Source organism: Pan troglodytes, chromosome 1 (genome assembly GCF_028858775.2).
Source record: "Pan troglodytes isolate AG18354 chromosome 1, NHGRI_mPanTro3-v2.0_pri, whole genome shotgun sequence".
NCBI classification, from domain to species: Eukaryota; Metazoa; Chordata; class Mammalia; order Primates; family Hominidae; genus Pan; species Pan troglodytes.
The window spans coordinates 221,514,666-221,523,158 of NC_072398.2; the positions used below are offsets into that span (position 1 = coordinate 221,514,666).

Sequence of the window (8,493 nt, forward strand, 5' to 3'; positions counted from 1 at the left end):
CCACAGTAAAGTTTAGGCCATAAGACTTTGTCAGTCAATACAATATTAAACTAAAATACTAAAAAAAAAAACTTGGCCAGGCCAGGCGCAGTGGCTCACGCCTATAATCCCAGCACTTTGGGGGGCTGAGACGGGTGGATCATGAGGTCAGGAGATTGAGACCATCCTGGCCAACATAGTGAAACCCTGTCTCTACTGACATATAAAAAGTTAGCCAGGCGTGGTGGTGCACACCTGCAGTCCCAGCTACTCCGGAGGCTGAGGGAGGAGAATCGCTTGAACCTGGGAAGTGGAGATTGCAGTAAGCCGAGATCATACCACTGCACTCCACCCTGGAGACAGAGCAAGACTCCATCTCAAAAAAGAAAAAAAGAAAAACTTGGCCATGTTCACACCTGTAATCCTAGCACTTTGGGAGGCCAAGGCAGGAGGATCACTTGAGCCCAGGAGGTCACGACCGCAGCGAGCCATGACTGTGCCACTGCACTCCAGCCGGGATGACAGAGTGAGACCCTGTCTCAAAAATTTAAAACAATACTAGCAAAGTTGCAAAGAAAGCAACTAATTTAGCAAGTTACCTTTATGATGGAGAAATGTGATAGACACCACCTTAACCAAACAATCAAACTTCATCTTCGACAATGGGATTCGTTCCTCCAGATATGACACACAGATAGACACAATGTCACTTACATAATATTCTCACAAAAGAATGTTTAACCCGGATCTAAATGTAAGGGAACAAATCAGACAAATCCAGATGGTGGAACATTTCACAAAACAAGTAGTCCAGACTCTCCAAACATGTCAATACCATAAAAAATAAAAAACGTAGATGAACTCACCAGAAATGCACATATTATGTTCACAAAAAGACACGTACAGGTATTTTCACAGCAGTACTATTTGTAATGACCCCAAAGGTGAAACAATCTAATGTCCATTAAAAGTAGAATGGCTCAGGCCAGGCACGGTGGCTCATGCCTGTAATCCCAGCACTTTGGGAGGCCAAGGCAGGTGGATCATGAGGTCAAGAGATCGAGACCATCCTGGCCAACATGAAGAAACCCCATCTCTACTAAAAATACAAAAATTAGCCGGGCATGGTGGCACATGCCTGTAGTCCCAGCTACTTGGGAGGCTGAGGCAGAAGAATCACCTGAACCCGGGAGATGGAGGTTGCAGTGAGCTGAGATTGCGCCACTGCACTCCAGCCGGTGACAGAGCGAGACTCCATTTCAAAAAAAAAAAAAAAAGTAAGATGGGCCACCCACAGGGGCTCATGCCTATAATCCCACCACTTTGGGAGGCCAAGGTAGGTGGATCACTTGAGGTCAGGAGTTCGAGACCAGCCCGGCCAACATGGTGAAACCCCCGTCTCTACTAAAAACACAAAAATTAGCCAGGCATGGTGGCAGGTGCCTATAATCCCAGTTACTCAGGAGGCTGAGGCAGAAGAATCACTTGAACCTGGGAGGCAGAGGTTGCAGTGAGCCAAGATCACGCCACTGCACTCCAGCCTGGGTGATAGAGCAAGACTCAGTCTCAAAAAACAAAAAGTAGAATGGTGGCCAGATGTGGTCACTCACACTGGTAATCTCAGCACTTTGGGAGGCCCAGACAGGCAGACTGCTTGAGCTCAGGAGTTCAAGACCAGCCTGGGCAACATGGCAAAACCCCGTCTCTACAAAAAATACAAAAATAATTAGCCAGGTGTGGTGGCATGCGCCTGTGGTCCCAGCTACCAGGGGAGCTGAGGTAGGAGGATGGCTTGAGCCTGGGAAGCAGTTTGCAGTGAGCCGAAATCGTACCACTGCACTCCAGCCTGGGCAACAGAGCCAGACACTGTCTCAAAAAAAAAAAAAAAAAAAAAAAGAGTAGAATGGTTAATAATAAATGGCCAAACACATTCATACAATAACTGTATAAAGCAGTGATAATAAACTGTCGCTGTTCTCATCATGAATGAATCTCAAAAATATGTGTTAAGTAAAAGAAGCCTGGGAGACTGAGGTGGGAGGCTCACTTGAGGTCAGGAGCTCAAGACCAGCCTGGGCGACACAGCGAGACCCGACCTCTACAAAAAATAATTAGCTGGGCATCATAGCGCATGACTATAGTCCCAGCTACTCGGGAGGCTGAGGCTGGAGGATCACTTGAACCCAGGAGGTCAAGGCTACAGTGAGCTGTGATAACACCTCTCCACTCCAGACTGGGTGACAGAGTAAGACCCTGTCTCAAAAAACAAACAAACAAAGTTTAAGGCTGGACGCGGTGGCTCCCAGCACTGTGGGAGGCCGAGGTGGGTGGATCACTTGAGGTCAGGGGTTTGAGACCATCCTGGCCAACATGGCAAAACCCTGTCTCTACTAAAAATACAAAAAAATTAGCCAGGCATGGTGGCAGGCACCTATAATTCCAGCTACTTGGGAAGCTGAGACAGGAGAATTGCTTGAACCCAGGAAGCGGAGGTTGTAGTGAGCCAAGATTGCACCACTGCACTCCAGCCTGGGCAACAGAGCAAGACTCTGTCTCAAACAAAAAAAAAAAAAAAGGAAGGAAAGGAAAAAAAAAAAAAACTAAAGAGAAAAATCAATGCAATCTCTGTTTCTTCACTAGATTCTGATTTTTTTTAAGTGTGAAAATTTGATTGCAGATTCTGTTTTAAATAATACTATTTATCAACACTTAAATTTCTTGTGTGATAATGACATTGTGGTTATACAGGGGAATAACCTTACTCTTATGAGAGATAAGGTGAAATATTCTAGGATGAAATATCCTTGATGTCTGTAACTTACCACAAATCCTTCCAAAAAAAAAATATATATATATACAGAGAGAGAGAGAGAGACTGACATAAAGCAAATTCAGCAAAATGTGAACAGTGCATCTTGGTTAAGTTTTTATGGGAATTTTACAGAAGTTCTCAGTATTATCCTTTCAACTTTTCTATACGTGAGAAATTTTTCAAAATAAAAAGTTGAGGCCAGGTGCCAGGTTCACACCTGTAATCCCAACACTGTGGGAGGCCGAGGCAGGTGGATCACCTGAGGTCAAGCGTTCAAGACTAGCCTGGCCAACATGACGAAACCCCGTCTCTACTAAAAATACAAAAAAATTAGCTGGGCATGGTGGCGGGCACCTGTAGTCCCAGCTACTCAGGAGGCTGAGACAGGAGAATCGCTTGAACCCAGGAGGCAGAGGTTGCAGTGAGCCGAGATTGTGCCACTGTACTCCAGATCGGGAGACAGAGCAAGACTCCGTCTCAAAAAAAAAAAAAAAAGTTAGCCAGGCGTAGTGGCACACACCTGTAGTCTCAGCTACTCAGGAGGCTGAGGCAGGTGAGGCAGGAGAACCGCTTGAACCTGGGAGGCTGAGGTTGCAGTGAGCCGAGATTGAGCCACTGTACTCCAGCCTGGGCAACAGAGGGAGACTCCATCTCAAAAACAAAAACAAACAAAAAAAAAACATTGAGAGGGCAAATACCTTGTCTGACCTACTGTTTGTTATTCAAGAGTTCAACAGACTCTCAAAACTACATGTAAAGACTGGGAGAAGAAAACTAACTCTGAGCACTTACTATGCAGCAGGTGCTCTTCACATCTGTGATTTCAGTCAACACTAAAAGGGTAATTATTTTTTATTTATTTATTTTTTAAGTGATAGGGTTGCACTCTGTTGCCCAGGCTGGAGTACACTGGTTTATTCACATATGTGATCATCGTGCACTACAGACTCCAACTCCTGGGCTCAAGCAATCCTCCAGCCTCAGTCTCCTGAGTAGCTGGAACTACAGACATGCACCACCACACCCAGCTTTAAGGGTAACTATTATTGCTCTCGTTTTACAGAGGAGAAAACATACTCAGAAAGGTGGAGTGATAAGTCCAATAGTTGTGAGCGATGAAGTTCCACGAAAACCTGCCAGGATGCGAAGCCATGCTCTTCCACTCTTTCACTCTGCTCTTCTCCCTGCCTGCTTCTGTAGCCTCTCAATGCAAAATTTACTGTACCCAGTGAACCTCCACAGATAGGAAATCTACCTTCCGCAATAATACTCGATACTCAGTAACTGTGAAGTAATCAGATTGAACCATGCCTCTGCTGTTCAGCGAAGGAAGAAAAGCTAGTAGGAAAGTCGGGAAATAGAGATAACGTTTCTCATTCCTACGGGCTCCAACATGTACACACTAGAAAGGACTTCAATGAGAGATCAGCCATGCTGGCTGGGCGTGGTGGCTCATGCTTATAATCTCAGCACGTTCTCTCTCTCTGTCTCTTCCCCCGCCCCCAAACAGGGTCTTGCTCTCTCACCCAGGCTGGAGGGCAATGGCACAATCACCGCTCACTGCAGCCTCAACCTCCCAGGCCCAAGTGATGCTCTCACCTCAGCCTCCAAAGTAGCTGGGACCACAGGCAAGCGCTACCATGCCTGGCTAATTTTTTAATTTTCAGTAGGAACGAGGTCTCCCTATATTGCAAAGGCTGGTCTCAAACTCCTGGCCTCAAGCGATCCTCCCGCCTCAGCCTCCCAAAGTGCTAAGATTACAGGTATGAGTCATCACGCCCAGCCAGGAACTCACCACTACAAAAATTGTTTTAAAAATACATTAGCCAGGCCAGGCACGGTGGCTCACACCTGTAATCCCAGCACTTTGGGAGGCCGAGGTGGGCGGATCACGAGGTCAGGAGATCGAGACCATCTTGGCTAATACGGTGAAACATCGTCTCTACTAAAAATGAAATAAAAAAAAAATAGCCGGGCGTGGTGGCGGGTGCCTGTAGTCCCAGCTACTCCGGAGGCTGAGGCAGGAGAATGGTTCGAACCCGGGAGGCGGAGCTTGCAGTGAGTTGAGATCGCACCATTGCACTCCAGCCTGGGCGACAGAGCGAGACTCTGTCTCAAAAAAAAAAAAAAAATACATTAGCCAGGCATGGTGGTGCGCACCTGTAGTCCCGGTTACTCAGGAGGCTGAGACGAAAGGATTGCCTGAGCCCGGGCGGGCAAGGATGCAGTGAGCCATGATCACACCACCGCACTCTGGTGACAGAGTGAGACCCTGTCTCAATCAATCAATAGATCAACCACATAAAACAGAGCAATGTGGGGAACACAGAACAAAGGAAGCAATAAATGAAATTCCAACAAGTCGTCTTGAGGATAGACTAAAAAGACTATACCATTATGAAAAAGTAAGTATGTTCCTGAAATGCAAAAGTCATGAAGGACAGCTAGAATAAACACTAGCATTCAGGGCATTCCTTGAAATTTTAAGGAATTACTTCTGAATAAAAGAACTTTACTAGACAAGTAGTCAACACATGAAAAATCATACCCCAAAAGATGTTGTAATAGAACTTGAAGAAAGGTTTAGATCCATTTGTGAGTGAAAACTCAGAGCTTATTAAATTGAATAATAATAATAATAGACAACACATTGTTTCAGGCACTGTTCTGGCATTTTTACATAAATAACTCATTTAGGGCCAGGTGCAGTGGCTCACACCTGTAATCCCAAGCTCTTTGGGAGGCCGAGGTGGGCAGGTTACCTGAGGTCAGGAGTTTGAGACCAGCTTGTCCAATATGGTGAAACCCCATTTCTACTTAAAAAAAAAAATTAGCCAGGCCTGGTGGTGCATACCTGTAGCCCCAGCTACTTGGGAGGCTGAGGCAGGAGAATCACTTGAACCTGGGAGACGGAGGTTGCAGTGAGCCGAGATCGCGCCACTGCACTCCAGCCTGGTCAACAGAGTGAGACTCGGTCTCAAAAATAAATAAATAAATAAATAACTCATTTAGTCCTCAGAGCAACTCTATGAGATAGGTCCTAGTATTTTCCCTGTTTTACACATGGAGAAATTAAGTCTAGAAAAATTAAGTAGATCTGTCCGAGATGACATTGCTGGTAAGTTAGTGGAGTTAGGATTCCAAGCCAGTGGGTCTGGCTTTAGAGCCTGTACTTGTAACCGCTATTCTACACTGCCTCTCAAGGGAAGAGAAGGTTATTCACCTTTAACAGCTGGAAACCAGAGATTGATATGACAAGGCTAACTAACAAACTTTCTGTGAGAGACAGAATACTGGCTCAGCCCCACAGTTCTAACCCTACACAACAAGGCGTGGGGGAATTAGCTAAACAATCCTTTCAATCCTACTCTGCTTTAATCGGAGAAATGGGAAACTGGATTGATCAAGACTTGAAAATGAAACAGGCAATTGCTGGAGAGCATTGGTTCATTCAAAAAGTGTGCATTTGCTTCTTGTTAGATAGCCATAGAGTCTATTATGAAAAGTTCAAGTTTTGGCCAGGCACTGCAGCTCACGCCTGTAATCCCAGCACTTTGGGAGGCTGAGGTGGGCGGATCATGAGGTCAGGAGATCAAGACCATCCTGGCTAACACGGTGAAACCCCATCTCTACTAAAAACACAAAAAATTAGCTGGGCATGGTGGCGGGCGCCTATAGTCCCAGCTACTAGGGAGGCTGAGGCAGGAGAATGGCGTGAACCCAGGAGGCGGAGGTTGCAGTGAGCAGAGATCGTGCCACTGCACTCCAGCCTGGGCGACACAGCGAGACTCTGTCTCAAAAAAAAAAAAGAAAAGTTCAAGTTTTTCCCCCAGGCTGCCAGCATGTTCTGTTGCAATCCTACCTCTACCAGCTTTGGAAAGGAGGGCAAAGGAGAAGCAGAGCTGAAAATCAAACAAGTGATGGCCATGCCCCCTTAAAGGACCTTAGATCCTTTTCTATTAAATACATATACAGAGAGGGCAAACTTGCAAAACCAAAAGAATCCTTGGGCATAACAGTGGCTCCAAGTGGCAAGATTTTTAGTACTGTTTACAGCACTGGCAAATTAAATGTCCTATAAGAATCAGGAACAGAGCCGGGCACGGTGGCTCACGCATATAATCTCAGCACTTTGGGAGGCTGAGGCGGGCAGATCACTTGAAGTCAGGAGTTCAAGACCAGCCTGGCCAACATGGTGAAACCTGTCGCTACTAAAATTACAAAAATTAGTCAGGTGTGGTGGCAGGCACCCGTAGTCCCAGCTACTTGGGAGGCTGAGGCAGGAGAATCGCTCGAACCCGGGAGGCAGTGAGCCGAGATTGCGCCAATGCACTCCAGCATGGGCGACAGAGCGAGACTCCGTCTTAAGAAAGAAAAAAGAATCAGGAACTGAGGACACCCTTCAATCCCTGCCTGCGGGCATTCCTAACACAAAACAATTCAGAGAAACCCAGACCCCAAGATGCCTTAGTATTTCAGCAAACTAAATGTGGTAAGGCAAGAAAGGAGAGGCCCTCCTCTCGACACTTGCCAAACTCCAGAACACCTGACAGTGAGGCGGCCAGAATCAGTCCTTGTTATCTCCCATGTTTTACAATCAAGACATCTTCTTCCTGAATCATTCACACTGCTAATAGAAACTGGTATGGGGGAACACACCAACTCCTTTAAGTGCAATTCCTGTAACAGACGTGCAGAATAAGACAGTAAGAAACACTAAGCGGTGGTCTTCTGCTTCTAAAGGAAGTGAAATACTAGTAAGTTGCTGAAAACTCTTAGAGGTGCTTCAAGGAGATGGGAGAGGAGGAATGAGGCCCCAAGTTGAAACTATTTTCTTCTTCCTCATTCTAATCCTAACTAAACTCAAAAATGTATGGATGACTAGTGGAGTCACACAGGTTCAATACAGGCTCAACAGAGCACACGATTTGGGGCATGTCACAAACCCTTAGTATTCATTTCTGTGAAATGGAGGTTAGTAGCCTGCACTTCATAAAGGTTGTAGTGAACACTAAACGAGATAATAGATGTAATTTGTGCTCAACATGACACCACATAGGCAGTTAAATGTAAGATGTCTCTTAGCCCTTTTCTCCTCACCCCACCCCACCCCACCTTTGGACTATAAACCCCTTCGGAGACCTTATCATCCACTGCCTCCCGGCCGCAGAGGCACAGGCGTCAACGCTGGTCCTTATGGTCCCCTTATTGGAGTGGGATTTGTCTGAATCTGCAGGTGAAAAGCTAGAGCGGAGCCCTCGGCCAACAAAACCAAACCCAGGGAAGCGAGGATGGGTCCTCAGCCAAAAGCTTGGTGGCGTCTGTTAGTCACAGTGCGTCCCTCTCCTATCAACGCACTGAGAGGGCTCGACTAGATTATTTCTGACTATCCAACTTGACGAGAGAAGCGCAAAGGTGACCACAGATGAAGAGGCTGGCAGCCGCTCCAGGAGGCTGAGGCCGTGAGGGAGTGGGAACCCTAATGGAAACAGGCCCCTCCCCGGAGGGGACAGCCGGGAACGATCGATCTATCCTCTCCTTCTCAAGCCCTCGCAGCTCAAGGCTGGGGACTTCCCAAGGGTCCCGTCACCCTCCCCAACAAGCTCAAGTGGGACCAGAGGTGCTGGCAGGCGGGAAGTGGGGACCCGGGGGCACAGCCAAACACCAGAGCCCGGGCTCCGGAATGTGGTCAAAGAGGGGTC

General features: G+C 46.8%; 1 protein-coding gene across 5 annotated transcripts in view; it reads right to left on the reverse strand.

Annotated features, from left to right (window-relative positions):
- Positions 1 to 8,493, reverse strand: part of PEX14 (peroxisomal biogenesis factor 14) — a 155,813-nt gene that overhangs the window by 147,041 nt on the left and 279 nt on the right. The window contains exon 1 of one of the 5 annotated variants that reach the window (XM_063786393.1): positions 7,934 to 8,482. The exons of the other annotated variants lie outside the window; for them this stretch is intronic. The gene's annotated coding sequence lies outside the window, so the exon portion shown is untranslated. Of the gene's footprint in view, positions 1 to 7,933; positions 8,483 to 8,493 lie in introns of those variants that run through there. 5 annotated transcript variants of the gene reach the window in all.